Below are 24,188 nucleotides of genomic sequence, written 5' to 3' on the forward strand. Positions count from 1 at the left end.
CTTTCTTTATTTTTTTAGGTGGACACAATATCTTTATTTTATTTTTATGTAGTGCTGAGGATCGAACCCAGTTCCTTGTGCATGCCAGGTAAGCACACTACCGCTTGAGCCACATCCCCAGCCCTGGGTTTCCTGCCTTTTTGACAGTAGCTTCCCAGTGGTCTTCTTCCCCAACCTCTCACCAAGTTCTAGTTCCCCCTCTCAAGGGTGCCTCGCTTGGTCTGCCCCAGCTCTCCTCAACATCTCAGGCTATGTGTGGCCCAACTCAGTGTAAATGTTATGCTGACATAGCACTGGCCTTGGGAGTCTTAGAGGGACATGGCTGGGTCAGCATCCCACCTCTGCTCTGAGAGTGCCTGGCACAGAGCTGGGCACTAGTGCCAGCCTCAGTGAAAAGATGCAGCTGGCCTAAAGCCAGTCAAGAGACCCTCTCAGCCATCAGAGTAGGCCAGATACCAGTAGTGAAGCTCTGGAATTGCCAAGGTGGCTATTTGCTCCCAAGCCATGTGGTGCAAAGGACTAGGGGGGCTGGGGTCATGGAATCTTGGCATTGTAGGGTTGACAGGGAAAGGCTGCTGGCTTCAGCCAAGCTGCTCTGGACATGGAGTCCTACCCTCAACACTTCCTTCATTTCCTTACTGCTTATAGCCAGAATCTAGTCTGACCTTGCTGACCAGAAAACTCTAAGGAGACTGGTGGGATTTTTCCAAGACAGGAAGTGCTCCCTCTTCCCAGTGCTCGCCCACAAGGAAATCCAGAAGAGATCCTGAGACTGATAAGACAAAGAACTCTTCAAATTTCAGAGATGCTGGGGAAGTAGACAAGGGAGGGGAAAGTAGGAAAGGGTGGAAGATAGAAACAATAACAGGTACCTCATAGGTAGCACACGGATGAGGAATGAGAGTGAGAAGAGAAAGCTCTGTAACCCCTGGAGCCCACAAAGGCTTTGGAGGCAAATGGGATTGGGGCAGGACTAAACATCTGTACATTTCCATGAGAGCATGCAGCAACTCAGTGGCCATCCCAGTGTCTGTTGTAGCCAAGTTTGCTCCTATCCATGATTTAGGAGGATCAGTGCAGAATTGTTCATCTGTATATGCCTGCAGGTTCCCCAGTTTGTGCATGTACCCACATCTGTGTGTGTGTGTGTGTGTGTGTGTGTGTGTGTGTGTGTGTACCTACATGCACATGCACATGCACATGCGTTCTATCTTACTGAAACTTCCTAATGTATGGCAGAGATCTAGGAACAGAACCTTGGAGAGCCCTGGAAAGTATCTGACAGAGCTCTGCTAGCAGTACCTCAGTGCATCTGGCAGGGGGCAATGCAGGCCTGAGAAAGGATTCAGGTCTCCAGGCCAGCAGCGATCTGGGCAAGGTGGTGAAATCAGCCAGTGAGGATTTAAAGCACATGGTTTTGCTGCTGGGACAGCTGAGCTGGCTGCCATAACCACTTCCCTGTCCCCCCATTCCTGCCACACCCCCAGCAGAAGACAGTTCCCTGAACTAAGTGCCTCTCCTGGCAGCCAGCTCTGCTTTCCTGTCATTAGAACAAAAGGGAGGTGCCAAAGGATGGACCAAGTCAGAGTTTCCATAGAGGTGGGCACAGGAGGAGGCAGTGATCCTTAAAGAGTCACAAGTCTGGTATGGCCATTCCAAGCAGGGAAGTCATTCTTTGGCATGCCAGGAACAAACTCTTGAAATCCCACTGCAGCCCACAGTCACTCAAGACTAGAGACTGAACAGAAAAGAAGTAGACAGGCACTTCCTTCCCCTACTACTCTCTTCCTCAGCCTGAAAAAGGTAGGACAGTACAATAATGGAATCCAAAAGTTTATGCATCTGCATCTGCCCAAGTCATATAGCCCATGAGTGACAGGCTGCCTGCCTGTTCCAATAACACTAAGTAGTAGTCCTTGCTGGGGTTGGCAGGGAGGGGACAGGCTCACTCAAAAGTTTCTGCATTCCTACCTGGAGCCCTCTAGCACCCTGCCCCTCAAAGTACGATCCCAGACTAGCAGCATCAATATCACATGGGTGCGTGTTATAAATGCATAATCCCCGGTCCTTCCCACCCAGACCTACTGAATCCCAATTTACACTTAATGAGATCTGCCGGCAATTTGCATATACATTAAAATTTGAGAAGTGCTGGTCTAAATCACATGGCTGAGCAATTCTCACCCCTGGATGCACATTAGAATCAGCCAGGAAGTATTTTAAAAATACCAGTGCCCGGGACTGGTAGCCTTCCCAGAAGGCTAACTTAATTGGTCTGTGGTGGGACTCTCCACAGAAGTATTTTTGGGGGGTTGGGTACTGGGGATTGAACTCAGGGGCACTTGGCCACTGAGACACATCCCCAGCCCTTTTTTGTATTTTAGTTAGAGACAGGGTCTCACTGAATTGCTTAGCACTTCACTTTTTTTAAGCATATTTAAGAAATATGCTTAAATGTCACCTAAATGTGACATTTATTAAATCGTTCTTTAGGGAATAATTTAAGATCACAGGAAATAATTGAGAAATTCCAATTAAAATGTCCTTAAAAGTCCCTGTTTTTTTATTTGTATATGACAGCAGAATGCATTACAATTCTTATTACATATATAGAGCACAATTTTTCATATCTCTGTTTGTATACATAGTATATTCACACCAATTTGTGTCTTCATATCTGTAGTTTGGATAATAATGATCATCACATTCCACCATCATTAATTACCCCATGCCCCCTCCCTTCCCTTCCAACAAAGCCAATCTCCAAAAACCAAATGCTGAATGTTTTCTTTGATATAAGGAGGCTGATTCATAGTGGGATAGGGAGAGGGAACATAGGAGGAATAGACGAACTCTAGCACTTCACTTTTGCTGAGCCTAGCTTTGAATTCGTGGTCCTCCTGCCTCAGCCTCCAGAGCCGCTGGGATTATAGGCGTGCACCACTGCACCCAGCATAAGTTTGTTTGTTTGTTTGTTTGTTTGTTTGTTTTTAAGCTACAGTATGAAGTATTCTGTGGCCCAGGGGACTTTCCCAAGGTCACTCAGTGTTAAGTGTCCCAGCTGACACCACAACCCTGATCTTTTAATTCCTCATTCAGTGCTCTTTTCCAGTGCATTATGCCATCTGCCTTTAGATGCCAAACAGGCAAGGGGCTTAGACTCAAAGGAACCATCTCTAAGCCCTTAATTTTTTTTCTGCTCTTCTGGTCTAGTGGAGCTATGAGCTTGAGTTCAAATCCTGATATTGTCAGTCACCATCTCTTTGAGTCAAGTTGTATGACCTCTCTATGCTTCTGTTTCTTCCACTGTAAAGCCCAGGTCATAGCATCCAATTCTTACAGCTCCAGAGAGCATTGAATGAAATACTGGAGAAAATAAATGCCCTAGGATCATAGTACCAAGCACTTAACATCTGCATTCCCTCCCAACTCTGATTCCAAAAGGTCCCAAAGAAAGAGAAAACTGGGCCAGGTGTGCTGGCACACGCCTCTAATCCCAGTAGCTTGGGAAATTGAGGCAGGAGGATCACGAGTTCAAAGCCAGCCTCAGAAATTTAGTAAGGCCCTAAGCAACTCAGTGAGACCCTGTCTCTAAAATACAAAAGGGGCTGGGGATTTGGCTCAGCAGTTTATTCACTGATACAAAAAATAATAATAAGAGAGAGAGAGAGAAAGAAAAAAAAAATGGAGAAAGAGGCCTAGCTAGCATTCCTTTATTCCTTTCTGGATCTGGGCAATGGCTGCACTCACACCTCTTACAGAATTGGAGCCAAATGGCTTAGGAAAGTGAGGTTAGGAAGGAGAAGTTTCAAAGACGCTTAAATTGCTCCAAAAGACAAAGCAGGGCTACAGACCGAATTCCCCAGCAGTCCTCCCTAGCAGGAATCTAGAGAATGTAATGGGTTATTACCGAACAGGATGTCAGGGACACTGGCTCCTGACAATACACCATCTCATGAAGCCCCAGAGGCCCTGAGGCTCCCTCCCAGATGGAGCAGTCAGGGACATATGTCTTGGTGATTAAGGGCTGAACTAAGATACTTTACCTTTGTCCCTCTAACCCGTCCTGGCCTGCTCAGGCTAGGCCGGGAGTGACCCCACCCCCACCTTCAGTGGAATCAAGTCACCTGAGGCTGGAGCCCAGGCGGTCCAGATTGAGGACTGGCTTATGCACCCAGCGGGAAGAGTGACACTGGGCAGGCTGAGGCGAGTGAGGTAGGAATGTCTGTGGCCCCTGGCCCTAACCTCTATGTCCAGATGTGCAGATTCCAAGGCACGGCTACCAGCAGTTTGAACTGCTAAATTCTGCAGGTTGTGCTCTGGCCAAGTTAGGACCATGTGCCAGGACAGGTCAGTAGCAGTGCTGAGCTGGCACAAACTGAATTCCATTAAGATATAAGACTTGACTCTCTCCTTGTAGAGGGGGACAGCTGATCTGAGCCACAAGTTAGGAGAAAGGACATATTAGAAAGCTCTAGAGTCAAATCAGGTCTGAGTCATACCCACATGTCTCCTGGAGGGAATGTCAAAGAAGGAATGGCTGAGTAGCAGCACATGGTTTCAGAGGTCAATGGCAATATCTGCACGTACACTTATATAGGTTACATACCAAAGATCTCTTAACACAGAGCACTTTTCTATGCAGTGAAGGATGGAATGAAAATACAGGGTTTATTCTTGAGAAATGCTTTATGAATGATGGTAGAGTTTACGGACCCACAAAAAAGGCAGCAACCTTTCCCTCAGAGGAAATTCAATAATGCCCCAATATGATAACTAAATTGTAGGGGGCAGGGAAGCTTTTTCTCTTTTGTTTTCCAAATTAGATTAGTTGATTATGTTTAGAAAGTCTGGGAGAAGGATGAAAAGGTGAAAATAACAACCATAAGTGTTCTATTAATTTAATGCTTACTATGCCATAATAAATAATAGTGGGATTCATTATTATGTATTTGTACATGCATATAACATAATTTGATCAATCTCATTTCCTAGTACCCCCCTTTCCCTTCCCTCCTCCCTCCCTCAGTCCCCTTCCTCTTCTCTCTCGGTCTTACTTATATTTTTTTAATGAGCTTCCTCCCTGCCTTTTTTCCTTTTTTCTCACTAGCTTTCACATATGAGAGAAAACATATGACCCTTGACTTTCTGAGTCTGGCTTATTTCACTTAGCATAGTTCATCTATTTACTCTAGGTTCATCCATTTACTAGCAAATAACATAATTTCATTCTTCTGTATAGCTGAATAAAATTCCATTGTGTATATATACCACATTTTGTTATCCATTCATCCATTGACAAGACACCTAGAATAGATCCATAGTTTGGCTATTGTGAACTGCTGCTATAACTATGGGTATGCAGGTATTGCTATATTATTCTGACTTTAATTCTTTAGGATAAATACTGAGGAATGGTATAGCTGGGTCATAAGGTGCTTCCATTCCTATTCTTTTGAGCAACCTCTATACTGATTTCCATAGTGGTCATAGTAATTTACAATCCTGCCAACAGTGGGACACTTTCTCCAATCAAGCCAGTTTCCCTGCTTGCTGCCTCAGGCATCTTAGGCAACTTGCTTCATCCTCTAAGCTGTTGTTTCCACATCTAATACAGGGGGGATTGACAACTCTCCTGCCTACTGTGTGGATTGATCAGGCCTTTGCTGGGTTTCAAAGTGGTATATGAAATTTATCATTAGAGATGGCTAGTTTGACCAGGCATGGAGGCACACACTTGTAATCCCAGGAGCTTGAGAGGCTGAGGCAAGAAGATCGCAAGTTCAAAGCCAGCCTCAGCAACAACAAGGTGCTAAGGAACTCAGTGAGATCCTGTCTGTAAATAAAATACAAAAAAAAAGGGCTGGGATGTGACTCAGTGGTCGAGTGCCCCTGAGTTCAATCCCTGGTATCCAAAAAAGAAGAAGAAGAAAAAAGAGATGGCTAGTTTGGTTAAGACTAGTTGAACTTTGTAATCACAAAGTAATCTTTTTAAGGTGCATTTGGATCTTGTGCTAGTTATTCAGAATTGAGAAAAGAACTGGGAAGAAGAAAAAAGGCAGTAGGCTACCAGACTGCAGGAGGTAAGGTCTCACCCAGCCAAATTCACCAGCCCCCTCCCAGGATGGGGGCCCCCTCTTCACACTGCTATTAGGCAACTGAGTCCTTGTGCCTTCTGGCTACTCAGCAGGTTTTGAGAGAGCTTCCTAGGCCCCAGCTTCAGCCTGCTCCTTCTAGCTCAATCCAGCTCAGACCTTAATGCCCCATAAGTCATAGAACACAAGGCAAGCAATGGATGGAGGTCACAGGGATCCCAATGTAAATGTCCCCTGTTAGTTTCTACTCATGGCTGTGTCATCTTTCTTCTCCTTCACTCTCAACTCTGGCTGTATATTTGCTCCTGGGGAGCTATGAAAAATGTCAGTGCCCTGACCCCACTTATGATTTAAAAATTTGGAATAGCTAAGGAAAGGATTAGTTTCCCATTTGTTTCTTTGTTTCTGAGAGTTCTCCAGGTGATTCTAGAGTGTAGCCAAGATAAGAGAACCACTGCCCTAAATGGACATGGTCAGCTAAATAGCCACAGGTAGAGAATTCTGGAAAAGTCTAACTAGAGGCCAGACTCAGGCCTGTTCTAATCACTGGCCTAAGGGGCAGGGGATAACAAGCATGAATATGAAAGCAGATGATAGGGGTAAGAGAAGGCAGGTCTGTGGGTGTTTCTGAAGGTAAATTTATTCAAACCATTAGCTGACCTGCTCCACGGGCAACTTTCAACAGATGAGTCATCTCCTTTTCCTTACTTAGCATCCTGTTTGGAAAGGTATTTCCTCCATGGCCCTCACCATAGAACAGGTAGTCCCAAATCGGGTCTGATATCGCATTGGTCTCTCTCACCATCAGTAAGCACAGAAGGAAATGCCAGTATCCTGAGGGGTAGAGAAAGACTCTGGATACCACTCTCTCTGTGGCAACCCAAGTTCCCAGGGTAGGCTCCGTGAGATCAAACTGGTACCATGAAGTAGGGCTGGGAAGCAGGCAGAGGAACCATCAACCACCACAGGCCTGTCAATGCAGCTAGGAAATTCTAGGCCCTGACTAAAAACTTCTCAGATAATTTCTCTTGATCTCTTAATTAATCAAGGCCTGTTTCCTTTGCCTACTCCCCACCCACCCCTAGAGAGGGAGCCTACCATCAAGGAGGAGACGCTGATCTTTGGGGAGAAAAGATACCAAAAATGCTATCTCAGAAGTTACCATCCTTGGAACTGGGCCCCCACTGCTTCTGACCGTTCCTTTCACCGTCACATAAGGACACACTAAGGAGTTAGGCAAAGGAAGCCTGTCTACACTGCCTGGAGCCCTGGTACAGGGTTGCATCCCTGAGGCAGCACTTCATTCTAATTTGCATAAAGGTGCCCTTAGAGTTTACAGTAGTCCTGGCAGAGATGCTGCTAACAGGTAATTGACTAGCTTCACCACCTCCCTGGGAAACACAGAGAGAAGGGCCTTTACTGACAGCCATCAGGGATTCCAGGGCCACTAAGACTTCCCTTCCTGATGGTGGAGTGGCCAATCAAGGGGGCCTGCAATATCCTATCCACTGGGAGGTCCAGCACGCTTGCTACCTCTCTTTGCTCCTTCTGCTCTTAGCTGGAATCTCCAGTCTCAATGCTCACAAGGGAGGGAAGCATGAGGAGGAAGGGAGACAAGACCAAAATAGCTCCCATCCCACATTCCAAACCTTGCTGGCAGGGCACCACAGCAAGGGCCACCGTATTTCAGCCCGCCTAGCTTGGCAGTACAAGACACTGGCTGGCCTCCGGCTTGTAGGTCATGGGGCAAAACTCGGGGCCCTGCTGCACCTGTTCAGATGCCAGCCTCAGTCTCAGCCAGAACTACAGCTGGATGCCAAGCTCCTGGGCTCATGTGAACAACACTTTTGGAGTCTCCCTTCACAAATGAGGCACCACCAAAGCACACAGCCCAGGAGGATCTTCTGGGACTGAGTGATCACAAAATCAAGCTACTGAATCTTCCTGTTGCTGGGGGCAGGTTCACTTGTGGAGTTCTACCCTCTGATGTATCTCTCTTCTTAACACTTTGTGACCATGCCATAGTTGTAAGGCAAAACTTCAAATCACTACCACAGAGATTCCCATCCAGAGACAATTTCTCCTGGAGGAAACATTGGGCAATGTTTGATCATTCCAACTGGAGCAGGGGGTATAAAGTGTAAAACCATGAAGTTCAGCCTCTGCCTTACCTGGGGCCTCAAGCAGCCATATCCCACCTTGGCAAGGTCCTCAGTGGGAGGTGAAGAATGGATGCAACAGTCAATGGAGTTCCCTTGCTTTTGTGGACACCTCACAGCGTCAGCCACGTAGAGGTGGGAATTCTGGTTTAGAGTTTTTATATATATGGAAATTGCACAAGAAACCCCCAAACTGTGGTTCCCCACCCCCACCCATGAAGTTGTAGCCTGAGTCCTACAGGCAGCTGCAAATGGGTGAGAGTGATGAGGAGCCTGAGGTTAAACAAGACCTCTGGTCCCCTGGAGCTGCTTGAGAATCTGGATCCAGAGGTAGCCAGGCCTATGGTCTCCTAGGCTAGCAAATGACACAGCAGGGCCAAACAGACAGCTGACATTCCTGTCCGGCCCAGGGCTTCCCTGTGACAGTGAAGGTCAAAGCTGCCACCTGCTCTGCTGCAGTTGCTCCATTAGCTTTCTTGTCCCCAGGGGCTCCTGCCTCCACTCCATTCCCAGGTGCTCTGTCAAGGTCATGGTGACAAGGAAAGACAGGTGTTCCAATAAGCCATGTACTACTTTACCACCTCCAGTCTCCAACCTGTAGGCAAGAGATGCCAGCCAAACCAGTCTGGGGCAGATGTTAAACCAGCAATAACTGCTTTTCACTGGGGTATGAGTGCGAAGTATTGGACTGAAGGTCAGGCGAACTACTTTCTGGCCTTAGTTCTACTTACTACTTATGTATAGCAAGTCACTACCTCTGCCTAGCCTTAGTTTCCTGTCTTCTAATGGCCATTCCCCCAAACTTACAGCCAGAGCAGAGGAATGTGTGATTGGCAGTGGCTGGTTCAGTATGGAAAGCTGTCTTCCTCCTTCACATTCTCTAGTGGGGGACCCAAGTAAGCATCCTCAAAAAGGGCCAAGATCAAACCCATCTTCCACCATAAACCAACTCTCCTATGTTCTTGCCTACAGAACAACAAACACCTAGGCCTCAAGTCATTCTTATCCTCTCTCCCCATATGTATTTTGTGACCAATTTCTAACACCTTGATCAGGGTTTCCCAAGCCCATCTGTGCTCTAGGTTTCCATGCCTGGGTTATCTCCGCCCACCATGTTCCTAGCCTCCAGTTTTTCCTTTCAATGGGCTCACAAGCCAGCTTCTTCTCCCAACACCCCAGCTGTAACCTGGTCACTCTCCTGCTCTGCAACCTAATGGGCTCACCATTGCCCTCAGCCTGGAACAGTTATCAGTCTGCTTTCTACCCGACACCCATGGCTCAGCACATTCTAGACCCAGTCTGATGTAAAGCTGCAAACTCCTACTGATTCACCAAGACAGGCCAAACATCCCAACCTGTGATTCTACCCTGCCATCCTACTAACCCCTTACCACCCACTTGGGTCAATTATGTGGCCTCAACATTTCATTACCTTCTCAGCAGCATGTGAGTCTATTTCTGCCATTTGACTGGAAGCTCCACTCCATTGTGTCCTATTGGTCTCAGTGTCCCCACTGCAGTGTGGTAAGGGCTACTGAGTGTACTGGAAACACACAGACAAGAGGCATTGATTCCCATCCAAATGGTGGACAAGCCTCTGGCTCCAGCCCCTCCTCTGGTACCCCAATAGCACACACCTTCAACTCAAAGCCACTGCACTGACTGGCAGTAAGCCTTGCTCAAGGCAGAAAACTCAGGGCCAGGAATAACAGGCCAGGAGACTGAGAACAGAAAATGAGCTCTGTCTGAGGATGGAGGCATTTGAACCTCAAGAAACACTCAGCTGTGCCACCCAAGATCAAGTAAGGGCATCTGAAGTTCACCTGAGAGAAGGGCCATGCACTACCGCCTACTTCTCTTTCTTAGGCTGCAAAGTCTTGGCACTCAATTGTTTTGACCCTGTGCTACCACCTCTGTGTCCCACCCCCTTGCTTACTTCCCTTTCCTTTTGCTGAGTCCAAATATAAACTCCCGGGCAGGAAATGCCTTGAAGGAGCCTGGCCCCACCCTGAGATCCAGAGAAAATTGTCTCTGACAGAAAGGAAATGGGCTGCAAAGAAGTGGAGTCCTCATGAAGCCAGAAGACACAACCCCTCCCCTGAGCCCTGTAGCCAGCCAGATGGAGGGCTGTGATGCTGCACATGGCAGGAGGCAGGGGTAAAGAGAAGGAGGGCCAAGAGAAGGAGAACCCAACATGGCGACCTATCAGCTGGGTAAGGCCTAAAGTCATAGAGGTTGTGAGGTATGGTGGGATGAGTGATATGTTAGCAACCTAGAGATGTGGCTTTTAGTCGTGCCTCTGTTCCTTCTTACATGTGACTATGCTCATTAACAACAACAATGTTTATGATACTGAATTATTAATGGTAATTATCAATACACACTACTAATTACTGAGTGCTTACTATGTGTCAGGCCATGGGTCAAGAACTTTACACAGATTGGCCAGGAATGTTGGCACACACCTGTAATCCCAGCAATTTGGGAGGCTCATGCAGGGGGATTACAAGTTCAAAGCCAGCTTCAGCAACTTTGCAAGGCCCTAAGCAATTTAGCAAGATCCTGTCTCAAAATAAAAAATAAAAAGGGCTGGGATGTGGCTCAGTGGTTAAGTGGCCCTGAGGGGTTCAATCTCCACCCAAAAAAAAGCTTTACACAGATTATATTGGTCAAGTTAATTACCTTCCATTTGCTTCATTGTCTTCATCTGCAAAGTAGTGATATAATCATAGTAGAACGACATGAGTTTTTAAAAAAAATTTTTAGTTGTAGTTGGACACGATATTTTATTTATTTATTTTTATGTGGTGCTGAGGATTGAACCTAGAGCCTTGCACATACTACGCGAGCGCTCTATCGCTGAGCCACAGTTCCAGCCCCAACAACATAAGGTTTTTGTGAGGATAAAATGAGATGATATAATAGCTCAAGCATACTGAGACATTATTAAGTCTCAAGCATTTCTTCAGGCATTTTTAAAATGGATTATACCACTGAATGTTCACAGTAACTCTGTGAGGTAAGTGCTCCAATAATATGTTTTACAGATGAGGAAACTGAGGAACAGATAGGGATAACTTGTCCAATATTAGCAGCTAAGTAGTGATGGGCCAAGATGTAAATCTAGGCAATCTGGCTCCAAAGTACAAAGTACCAAATTAGAATCATCCTCTTTAAATAAGGAGAAATTGGCTAGGCTGGGGCCTGGCACATAGTGCACACACACACACAAACACACACACACACACACACAAAACAAACAAACAAACCACCTATCAGGGGTTTGTGCAGTGTGAACCCTTAGGCTGAAGTAATTTCCCATAAGTGGGGAAAGCACCAGATCATCTCACATCTCATTTGATCCCTACAACAACCTTGTCCAAAGCAGGCAATGCTTACTGCACAAATGGGGAAACTGAGGCTATACATGGTCAAGTGGCTTCTACTGGAATACAGATGAGGCCAGGAGTCTGCTTAAATTTCTGATCCCCTCCTGCTAGTTTCCATTTTAGCCTCCTTCTTGCTTTCCCCTCTGAAGTCACTCCCCATCAGTTGTGCACATATTCACCTAATAGTACCTGAGTACCCACTGAGCGCCAGGCCATATGGTGGACAGCAACATCTGAAAGCAAAAGAAAAGCTGATATCTCCTGGAATACTTGGCCAGAAATATTGCCAGGCTTATCCTTCTCAGGGAGGCAGAGGCTAAAATGGACTGTCCCTTCAAAGGATACCCTGGGGCTCGTTTTGGAAATAAAATAATAGGGAATGAACTCCAAAGCAAAGGGGATGGCAGCTGGTACAACCTGAGGAAGGAAGTTTGCAGCCCCCAAGGAGCTTGAGATGGGAACATTGAAGGGAGGGCTGGATCTGGACAACTCCCCACCCACACACTCCCAATTCAAGCATGGGCCATATGAGCTGGAGGGATCACAAGTGTTAATCCAACCAGTCTCCTGCCTGCCCCTGCCCACCCACGCCTTCTAAATAATGCAACCTGGTTGTCAAGACAACACATGAAAATGTCTCTTTTTCCCTGATGCCACCGAGCACCCTGTTTCTGACCCTCAGTGCTGAAAGGTGCTAAGCAGGCAGGCTTTGTTCTGATGCCAGAACCTGCCCACCCCCATCTGTCCTTCATGCCCTTCCCCTACCTTAACAGGACTCCACTTTAGAACATAATACCCACTCCTTTGTGTTTTCCCTCTTTCCATCTGTCCACCTTAGAGGTGGTAGGGGACAGAGAGGGCAGGCAAGGACCTGACTGCACAGAAGTGACTGATGGCTCCTGGGTGTGATGAGCATTTAGAAGGAGGAGGGAGACCCATACTCCCTTGCCTCTTGGCCAGACATCAGGATAGAGAAAGGAAAGGTCCAGCCATTAAGGATAGAGGACATGGAGTCAGACTCCCTGGGTCCCAATCCGTCTACCATTATTCCTTAGCTGCATGGGTCTGAGCATGTTCTTCCTTTAACCTCTCCTGATTCAATTTATTTATGTGTAATTTGGAACATGATAGCAGTAACTGCCTTACAGAATCATCATCCAAGTTAAACATGTTAGCCAGGCATGATGGTGCACACACGTAATCCCAGTGGCTCAGAGGCAGGAGGATCGCAAATTCAGAGCCAGCCTTAGCAATCCAGTAAGGCACTAAGGAACTCAGTGAGACTCTCTCTCTAAATAAAATACAAAATAGAGCTGGGGATGTGGCACTCCTGAGTTCAATCCCTGGTACCCCCCTCCAAAAAATTAAGCATGTTAAAGTGTATCAGGGATTTAGAAGTGTTCACTATTATTATTGGTGTTGCCATTACCACAACCTGTTGCAGTGTCATAAATGTCTCTAAAGAAGGCCAGAAGAAGGAGCCCTTTAGGTGGGTCCAGCTATGGAGAGCTTTTACAAATGAGGTGAAATTGGAAATGATAGAAAAAGCCAAACCTAATGCCCAGAGGTGGCAGGTTTCAGCCCTACACATCCCCAAGTCCCTGAAAAACAGCAAGGTGACAAGAAAGTACTACTAAGCAACAACAACAGCTAGAGTTTTATATATATTGTTGGACTATTTAACATTCCCAAGAGGTAGGTACATATCTCCATTTCATATTTGACTACATCAAGGCTCATAAAGGTGACATAATTTATTTGAAGTCACCCAGGGCTGCATATACCAGAGTTCATGCTCTTTGCCAGGACACCCTTCTGCCCCCCGCACATCATGTACACCTCTAGATGTGTTTTACTTCTGCTCCACTCTGGCCCTTTTCCCACATTCCCCTCTTTGTTTTTTTCCCACTGAAAAGGTCCTGCTGGGGTAGGGGTTGCTCATACCAGATGTTTAAGGCCAAGCTCTTCCTACAAGTTCCCTGGCCCTGCCTGAGCCTGATTTGACCTCAGCCTGGAACAGAATGGCGGGCTGCAGGTACCTATCTCACACTTCAGACAGGCCAGCCTTTGGCCAGTGCAGATAAAAGGCAGGAAATCCTAGGCTACCTCCCCTGGAGGTTGCTCCCTCTACCAGGGCAGAGAGCTGCAGCCCAGGCAGAGGTTCCTCTATAGTGGGGAAGCTGCCTCTCCTGCTGGGTATGGTTTGTGGGGAAACCAGGGAGAGCTGAGCTTCAGTAGACCTAGGTTCCAAATCCTCCCTCAGTACTCAGTGAAAACTGTTCATTTCCCTTCCCTTGTCCTCATCTGATCACCAATGGTCACACTGAGGGAGGGACCTCTACTTTATTGGGTTGCTTTGAGAATGGAGTAGGATCATGGAAGAAATGGGAGGACTCGTTGTCACTGTCATCAACTGCTGGGAGAAGGAATGACTGAGTTGGTGTTTCTCCCTGTCTGATTCACTCTTTTAAGCCCCACTGTGGGCATGGCTCATACTCATTTCCGGCTTCAGTATTCCCTAAAATATCCCCTTTCCTCTACCCACTCCAGCTCCAAACATGAAGGCAAGTGTCAGAAAATCAGGGTATACTGGAAGCCCCCCATATTACCCTGTATTCAGCTCATCAACTTGGGCACCTGCTCTCACCAGGCTTGTCCCCCACCAAAGGGGCACTGATAAGAAAAAGGACTCCCCAGTCATGGGAGCTGGCTGGATGAACAAATCAGGAAGAGATCTGTATAAGGTGTTTGGACCCAAGATTCTAGCTTTTAGTGTCTACCTATTGGGGTCACCAGAAAAGAATTAAGGAGATATGATACTGAAAAGTTCAGACAAGAAGTAAACAGTGAGTGAAGAGCTTTCAGCACCCCATTTCCTGCCCACATACATTAAGGGAGCCACAAAATAGTAGCATGAAGAGGCTGGGAAGGAGGCTGAGAGGAATAGTTGGAGGAGCTGAGGTTGTTCGCCCTGGAGAAGACACATGGGGACTTGAGTTCTGTTCTCAGACATTCTAGGTAGTCCAAAGGGGCAGAACTGGACCCAGGATTAGAAACTTCAGGGAGACATAGTTATGTTTGGCATGAGATAAAACTTTCAGATATCCCTCAGATGAAAGCTATTGCTTAAAATGCAGCATTCCCAGTTACTGAAGACAGGCAAGCAAGAACTACAAAAGTACATGGTGGGAAGACACGAACTTCAGAAGGTGACTTGGATTCAGTGTCCTTTAAAGGCCCTTCTCTCCTGGATTCAGTCTGCATGCCTACCTCTAGGGGGGGGTGGTGGGGAAAAAAAAAACAGAAAAGTGACTGGAGCTGGCCATGCCCTCCTTGCTTTTCACAGAGACCTGGGATCCCAGGAGCACCTTGGGCCAGTGGAGCAGGGGGAGCAGGTCACTCATTAACTTGTGGCTGAATGGGTCAGAGGTAGCCACCTGGGGCAGATGCAAGCATGGGGAGGGACTAGAGAACAAACAGCACAAAAGCCCATGCCAGAGGAGAACCCAAACCGATCCAAGCTGTTAGAATATTTAGTGACTAGGCCTGGATGAACTTGAAGCCAGTCTTCCTTAACCCTGTGGATAAGAAATAAGATCTTTGTAGGACACAGTGGTACATGCTTGTAATTCCAGCAGCTAGGGAGGCAGATGCAGGAGGATTGCGAGTTCAAAGCCAGCCTCAGCAATTTAGCGAGGCACTAAGCAACTTAGTGAGACCCTGTCTCTAAATAAAATACAAAATATGTCTGGGGATGTGGTTCAGTGGTTGAGTGCTCCTCAATTCAATCCCTGGTACCAAAAAAAAAAGTAGTAAGGTCTTGAGTGGGAATGCATAACTGCACAGATGTAAGGGAGCCTGGGAGATCCTGAGACCATGCCACCTGCACTGCCTGCTTTATAGACATGGAAATATAGGCCCAGAGAAAGCAACCATCTTCCCCAAAGTCATTCACAGAGTGGCAGAACCACAAGCGGAGTTTTCTGATGTTGTAGTTGGTCCAACCAGGGTTCATTAAATGTTGGTTCCTTCTCTTCCCACTGAAACTGTAGAAAGCTGCTTGTGGTCTGGAGCTTTCTAAATTGGGTCTGGGTTCTCGCCCATCCCTTCCCAACTCCTACTGCTTCTCTGGATACAGGCTCTCTGAGGAAATCATCCTCCACTACAGAGGCCCTCAACTTCTCAGTCCAGTATGGAGGGACTCACAGCTGTGCTCAAAACACTCATACACGCTCACACAAACTCACCTAGCAACAGCACACCCTTTGAGTGGGCATTTCTTGCTCTTTCAGACTTTCAAATTGGGATCAGAGGATCTGTTGCTTCTGGAAACACCCCTCTAATATGCTTCTGACACTGATGCTTAACTCCTCACCCCACTGGTGCCCATACAAATCCCTACTGATTCAACTACCCTGCCTTTCTCAGGACCATCCAACCTGACCATGTGTCCTTGAATCCCTGTGAATAACTATTTCTATTTGCCTAAGGACAAAGGGGTAGAATTTTAATTGGCCCAAGAAGTTCCTGTGACTGAATGTTTGTCAATGTCCCCTCAAGGGGAAGGTTGGTGTTTAGGATGGGGTCCCTTTAAGGCCTGGGGTGGACAGGGAGTTAGTTAATGTCTATCCCCTAGAGGTGACTTTCCAAGGTGGTTATTATGTGACTCAATCATTAACCAAGCAGTGGCAGGACCCCAAGCTTACTGGAAAGGGGCCACTCCTTTCCCAAGGACAGCCCAAGAGCAGGAGGCTGCAGCCAGGGAGAAAATTCCTGGGGTCTTTCTGTCCCTTTCTGACAGGCTGCGGTGGAGTGTAAGGGGCAGAAGCCTGTATTGAGGGAAGCTCTCCCTCAGCCCACATTGGGGTGGAGGAGGGCTGGCCCGGAAATGGAGGAAGTCAGCACACCCTTACTGGGGCGGGCGGGAAAAGAGAGACAGTGAGGGTTTTTATCATGAATGAGAGAGGAAGCTCCAAGCTGGGCCTTGGTGATTAGATGACAAGCTGGAAAAGACGCTCATCCTGAATGCATCCTGTTTTGCTCTGAACTGGCCTCAGGGGCCAGGGGCCGGGGAGGGGCCTGGGAGGAGAGCAGCCTCCCAGGAATTCTCCCAGGCCTGCTGACCTCAAGCTCCTGGGTGGCCCTGGAACTGGGGAGGCAAGTAGGAGTCAGAACTCTCATTTACCACCAGAGAAACAGAGGTGTTGAGTTTCTGGGAGAAGTTTCCACAGGTCAGCCTGGAGATGGGGAGTCCCAGAGGCAGTTAACATCTGCCACCAAGCTGCCGCCACACTAGCAGTGTGGCATCTGTAAAATGAGGGACTAGGGCTCCATAATCCCCTCTAGCTTGGACTTTTAATGGGCTTTGCTTCCAAGGTTCAGCTCAAATGTCACTGCCTCTGTCAGTCACCTTCCCCTCAGTCAAAAGCAATCGCTCCCTGGACTGAACTCCCAGGGCAAAAATCTCCTCAACAACTGGAAATAGGAACACTGATCAGACATTTGATAATATTAAGGGACTGTTCTTGGTGTGATAATGATAGTGTGGTTATTTTTTTTGATGATATATTTTTTAAAGATATATATTGAAATATTTTTAGATGAATTGATAAGGTATCTGGGATTTGTTTCAAAATAAAAAGAAAGGGGGTGAAGTAGGTGGGGATACCTGAGGCCTTATTACACTAATTGTCTCTCTTTTGATATATATTAATGGTTCTTTATAATTTCTTTTATTTTTATTTTTTTAGTTATAGATAAACACCATTAATTAATTAATTACTTAATTTTTTATGTGGTGCTGAGGATTGAACCCAGTGCCTCACATACACTAGGCAAGCACTCTACCAATAAGCCACGACCTCATACCCTCTTCATAATTTCTTTAAAAGCCTTCACTGAGGTAAAGAATTTTAGTGGGCCATGTATTACTCAGACCACTATCCCTCAAACTAGATGAAAGATTCACTGAAGGGGGTTGTAATTCTGTGATCGCCACAAGATCTGGCACCATACCTAAACTTAATGATTAATAATTTGTAAAAGTACTTGGTAGTTTACAAAGTTCATAGCTGTGTATCCACTGGTTTAACTCACTGAAGGGGAAAAAGTGGAGAGAAACTGAGTCTGAGGTTGAGGAGAGTGGCAGAGACTGGATCTAAACCTCCATATTGCCAATTCCCACCCTCTGCTCTATGCCACCTTGGGACTCTGAAGGAACTTAATATTCAGTTCTCAAATTCTTTATGCGATTGAGGTAAGCAGGAACAGCAACTATTGGGAATGGAAGTTCCCAACATGGAGGGCTGCACAAAAAGAAACTCAACACAAAAATACAGCAATCTGAACTTTTGACAAGGGCCCAGACTGTGGCCTCCAGTCCACTGATTTGTATCAACTAAGACCTTCCCTTGAAATGCATGCATGCTCACACACACACACCACACACACACACACACACACACACACACACACACACACACACACCAAGAACCCAAGTCACAGATGAACAGAACTTTAATATATACTTTACCTCAACAACTGTGTGCCCAACTATCCTCCACCGGGTCATGGGGTCAGGGAGAATATAAAACTCACTGAGACCTTGAGGAGTTCATACTTTCCACTCCCAAATCCTGGCCTCTTTTCCATTCCTGTCCCCATTTTGTCTGCTAAGCAGCCTCCCCAAGGCCCAAGGCCATGATGCTTAATTCTATCCAAACTGGAAGCCCAAGAAAAAGTTTTCTCTCTCTTACTCAAGCCCAAATCAACTCCTTATTCCAGCCAGACCCCTTGCCTCACCTTCCCCAAGAAGACGAATGAGTGCATAGCCTGCCTTTGTTAAATCTGCCATCCACCAAACCCAAATTTTCCACGGCTAAAACAAGGAGTTCCAGAACTTGTTCCATTGCATTGGCAGTTACAATAGCATCCCAACTAGATACCATCCCTTCCTCCTTTTGTTGATCTTCTTGCTTTTGTGTCCCCACTACTATCCCTAAATCTGGCCCCAAGAGTCTTCTGCTCCCCTCCAATTTGTAATCCCAGCAATGGATTTTTTAAAATTTAAGAAGACATATAGAGGGTCAAAGTCTAGGTCTCTTAGTGCCACTTTCTTTTGTTCCTCTTCTTGAACTCAGGAGGTGTTAAGGTTTCACAAGCAAGGCCCTACAATTCTCTTGCAAGACTCACTGCCTAACCACAGCACTCATACAGAGTTACCCAGCCCCTTTGTGCACCTTTGTCTCCTCTGATTGTTTTTTAACAACCCCCAATATCATCTCCTGGAAGCTGCTCCCAAAGGCACAGGGGAGTTGTAAGATGCACAGTGAGGTTCCAAATATTTCTCCAAGAGTTGCTTAAGGTATGGAAAAAAGGCATTAGAACCAGGGAGACAAGACTCTCTCCAGTGTGGCAACCATAGATGTTCAGGGAGCAGAAATTCCAAATTCCAAATCCAGAACCTGGATGTAAGGCCAAATCTCTGAAATGAAGACCAGTTTACTGTGTCCAGCTAAATGGCAGTTACAGTTTTAGGGCAAAAAAGTTTCACCCACCCACTCCTAAACACATCCCTCCCCATCATGGTCTTGCACTCCACCAGCCATCCAGAAACTACTTTCAGCCTTCTGTTTTGGGGATGCCTTCCCTTCCATTCCCAGACAAGTTTTGTCCCTCCTTCATTCCAGGAGGATTAAAGTGGGGGTGGTCTCAGATAGCAAGGATACAGATGGTGAGGGGAGACTGTACCCTTAGACTGGGGGTGGGAACTGGTGGCTCAGGAGGATTTAGGGTTTGAAAATAGCCCTGGGTGTGATTTATTGCCCTTTCCTCCCCAGCAGCACTGGGGAGGAGAAACCTCCAGAGCTTACTCTCTAGGGTCCCCAACCTCAAGGACCCAGGGCTTTAGAAGGAAACACCCGCCTCTCCCCACCTTCAGTATGGCCACTGTCTTGCACACCACCCCCATACGCACTAGTTTTCCAGCTGGCTTAGCTGCATAATCAACGCAAAACTCAAATTGCATAGCTCCTGTCACCCCAAGCGTCCCAGAGACAACCCTTTACCTGCCAGTTAGAAGACGGGCCCCAGGGTAACCAAGTAACCAAGTGTCAGCAGAAGAGACTGCCCCCTTTAAATATTGAAATCCAGCTGCCATCTGAGGTGCAGTCCAATACACTTAAGTTCACAGAAGTAGTACGACTCGCCTAAGGTCACATAAACTGGCTGAACCCCAGTTTCCCGAGTGATAATTCATTGCTCAACTTCAACAAGTGTTGGGAGAAGAGACAACCCCTGACTATCTAATTTGGAACTTTCCAAAACTTCCACGGAGAGGCCTTTCTTCAGAAGTCCTCTCATCTACACGCATTTCAGTCTTCATGCGGGAGCTGAGCCCTAGAAAGACGCGACCTATCCAGAAGTTTTCCCTTGGTCCCTAACACCACGTTGACATGAAGAAACTCCTAGGCATTTCTCAGAAACGAAGGCAGTCAGACAGTGGCAGACGGGAAAGTCCATCGGCCGAGTATGGCTTCCTGGAAATGCCCTCGAAAGCAGATGAAGGAGAAGCGGGTAGGAGACACGGCGTGACTTGGCCGCGGAGCCCAAAGCCCCGCCACCCCGGCCCACCCGCACACCCCTCTGAAGCCTCCGAGCGACGGCTCCCTGCTCCACCCAGGCCCAGGGGTGGCAGGCGGACACTTTCCACAGCCCCGCTCGCTGGGCTTCTCTGGCCGACAGTGTGGCCAGTGCTCTCTGGAGCGCCCCCCCCGCCCCGATTTCGTTAACTCTGAACCCAAATCTTGGAGGTAACCGGGTTCGGCCTGTTTTCTCCCGGTTTCCCATGTTGTCGCCCCCGTGGAACCGCTAGGAGAGGGGCCCGGCCGGAGCGCGCCACAGAGATTAGGCGGGAGGAGGGAACCAAGGCACCCCCTTCCTCTACCGTCGCCCCAACTCTTACCTGGAAACCGAATCCACCTCTTTGACTTCTGCCCGACACAACGACAGGCGAGCACAGGCGGGACTGCTCCCTCCGGGGCACGCGAGAAGTCTGGAGTCGGGCGGGGGTAACGGTGCCAGCCAGAGGAGCAGCTGGCGCTGCTGCTTAGCCGTTGTCAACCCGAGTCCACTCTCCTCACAGGTGGGGAGGGAGCGGCTGCTAGTCCGGCAGTAGCGCCGCCCCGCCCACTTACAGGACCCTCAACCAATGAACGCGCAATCTGGCCCAGTAGCCTCCCCCAGAAAACCGCCCAAATTGGGGTGGGCGGGGCTCTGCTTGGTGGCTGCTCCAATCCCCACGCCGCTGCCTTTCCCTCGGGTCACACCGCGGGAGGGAGGAAGCACCAGCCCAAAGCCAAAGACCCAGGGTGAAGGAGCGAGTTGGTCAGACGCACAGATTAATATTTATTGAGTTCTAAATGTGTGCTGCACCGCGTGGGGGCTTCAAATAGTTATACCACGTACACAAGAGGGTTCAGTGATTTGCTCAGGATAATTTATGGGGAGCCCAGAGGACGCCTTCAGTGAAATCTTCAAATTAGTGGGGGCAATCAAAGGAGAACTAAATCATTCAATATTTGAGCAGGAAGTTGCCATCCCTACCTTGCTCAGGTCCCAGCATTCTGCAACTTCCCTGATAACACTACCCCTCTGTCGCCCCCCACTAAAGTTATCTTCATTCAGAAATGCATGGAAATTTGGAGGAAATCGGCATTAATCATGGCAGGAGTGGGCTTCCAGTTCTGACAGCAAGTACTACCGGAAAACCCAAATTCAGTAAGAAACCATGTTAGGATTTGATTTCTCTCTTGCTTTCCTCCCAAGATTCCAACGCAAGTTCACAGCTTCAATTTCACTGTTGAATTGAGGACTCCTGTTAGTCAGGGTTGGGAGTATTTAAAACCTCCTGAAGTCTATCCACCATTCCCCCACATTTACTATTACAAAAATTGAGGAGAAGTGACTCGCTCTAAGCAACTCAGCAAATCCATGCTATTGGTTATTTTCCCCACACCTAACAGACGGGAGAAATGAAGCTGAGGTTCTTAGAATGCAGGAACTGCAGCATCCATCAAATTTGCTTGCTAGATTATCCAACACAGATGAGAGCAAACATGATTTTCCAGATGGCAACTTTCTCAAATTCACCCATGATAATGACAGAACCTAGCTTAGTTCCAGATTCTCCCTCCTTCCTGGCCTTCAGTCTACTAAGTCTACTAAGTCAAATTGAAGTTCTCCTGCCCTTATGAGATTCAGAGGTGCAACAATGAAGAGAGGCTACTGCCTGCACCTACCCTTTTGTTACTCTCAAAGGCAGGGCTGTAGTTGGTATCCTCTGGCAATTTGTTCAAGGTGAACCATCTTGAAGGTGGATGAGGCCTGAATACAAGAACTCACTTCTGGAAACAAAATCCTACCCAGAGTCAGGAATCCTTATGATAGTTGGGAAGGGATATGACCTCCTTCCTGAGGCTGGACTGTAATAATTTTAAGCATCCCTAAGGTCCTGACTTCAAGCCAAACATATCTTGCTTATGCACAAATGCTAGAAAGGATGTAAAAGTAGGGATCCCCACCATGATCCTATCTCCTCCCCAAGGGGAAGAAACCATGTCAGAGCTGATTTCATTTACCCCATTGCCTACAGTGGTTTCTCAGTAATGTTTGCTAGTGGTTGAATAAATATTGAAAGATATGAAGAAATTAAAATCCTATGAAAAATAAGCAAACCCAACTTATCTTTCAGTAGTTACATATAACTGGATCAGGATGAATTCTGAGACATCAGTTATTTTTTTAAAAGGCACTCAAACTAGAAAACTACAAAAGTATAAAATATACCAAAAATTACAAAAATTGGTGGGCATGGTGGCTCACATCCATAATCCCAGCTACACAGGAGCCTGAGGCAGGAGAATCAATAGTTCAAGGCCAGCCTGGACAACTTAGTGAGACCATGTCTCAAAATTAAAAAAAAAAAAAAGGTTGGGGATATAGCTTAGTGGTAAAATGGGACAGGAGGTACAAAACTACAAAAGGAACACTACAAAAGAACCCAGAAACTGCTATAAATAAATAGAACAAGAACTTCACAGTATCTGACATAGAGTAAGCACTCAATAAAAATATTTCTTTGAATGAGTGAATAAAAACAATAGTCAAGGAAAGCTACAATCCTAATATTTTCCATGTACAATATGACATTTTGAAATAGTCCAAGCAATATCAGGGCTATTTCCTTGGTTCTTTTTTTTTTAATCTTAAATCTCCCTCATCTTTCAGCTTCAAAAAGGCAAGGAGAGCTCAGCCTCTTCAGAAGGGCAAAGACAGCTGAGCCCCTTCAATACTGCCAGCCCTGGCTCCCCACTTCAGCCTGACTCTGTCCTGAATGGAATGGATAATCAGTAATAGTGCTTGGAATGGATGAAGAAATGTTGCCTTCTGGGATGTAGACTGAGCAGCTCTGCAGATAACTGGAGCTTTAGGTTCTTGGCTTCCCTTTTCCCACAAGTCCTCACTCTTGCTTGTGTTTTTTAATTTTTATTCTTTGTAGTTGTTGATGGACAGCATGCCTTAATTCGTTTTTATTTTTATGTGATGCTGAGGATCAAACCCAGTGCCTCACATGTGTTAGGCAAGCGTTCTGCCACTGGGCTACAGCCCCAGCTCTTGCTTGTGTTTTATAGTCCACCCCTGCTACACTGGATGACAGCTCAGGGAAATGTAGTGTATGAAGCAGGCTAATGGCTGGCAAAAAAAGTGGTTGTGTATGTGTTTCTATGCCTGTGGTATGGAACTTCCTTCATTCTTATCACTACCAGAGCCCAGCTGTATAGGAGAGTGTAACGGACTCCAGAGCCAGACACCGTGGTACAAACCCCACCCCTAGCTCTGCGGCTCTGTGGTTTCATATCCTCATCTGTACACTATAGATGATAATCACAGTACTGATCTTACATGGCTGTGGAACAGAGCTATGGGGCTAAAAATCACTTAAAATGATGGCTGCCACATAGCAGGTTCTCATAAGTGCCAGATATGGAGACAGAGGCCCGAGAAATGGTGGAAAGAGCGTTGGATTAGAAAGAAGAGCTGGATGTTAGTCCTAGTTCTGCTTTCTGACCAGGTCCCAGGACAAGTCATTGTATCACTACAAGCATCAATTTTTTCACCTGTAAAATGGGAGGAGAGTTTAATGACAAGTGCACAAAGTGGACGCAATGGATGTGAGAGTGTTCTGTAAAGGCCAGTGGCAGGGGTCAGAGTGAAGGAGCTATAGAACTAATGTTTTTAAAGGGCCAATCAGTCTCTTTCTTCTAGAATGTAGCAGACAGCAACTTCACCTACTACCAGCCAGAACCTCTCTCTGAGACCTTTGGGTCCAACATGGGCCTCTCTGAGGACTCACAACAATCCCTACATCCCTCTCTGCCTGGGAATAGGATTTTATCACTCTGTTGCAGACAAGCCCACAGCCTCATTCCTCAAAGGCTGGAGCGAATGTCAGGACAGCAACAAACAGACCCTACCACTACTTTTTC

At 46.9% G+C, this 24,188-nt stretch overlaps 1 protein-coding gene across 3 annotated transcripts in view; it reads right to left on the reverse strand.

The window, feature by feature from the left end:
* Positions 1–24,188, reverse strand: part of STARD8 (StAR related lipid transfer domain containing 8) — a 76,090-nt gene that overhangs the window by 12,544 nt on the left and 39,358 nt on the right. The window contains exon 1 of one of the 3 annotated variants that reach the window (XM_081276780.1): positions 20,606–20,755. The exons of the other annotated variants lie outside the window; for them this stretch is intronic. The gene's annotated coding sequence lies outside the window, so the exon portion shown is untranslated. Of the gene's footprint in view, positions 1–20,605; positions 20,756–24,188 lie in introns of those variants that run through there. 3 annotated transcript variants of the gene reach the window in all.

Source organism: Spermophilus citellus, assembly GCF_964194105.1.
Source record: "Spermophilus citellus genome assembly, chromosome: X".
In the NCBI taxonomy this organism is placed as follows: domain Eukaryota; kingdom Metazoa; phylum Chordata; class Mammalia; order Rodentia; family Sciuridae; genus Spermophilus; species Spermophilus citellus.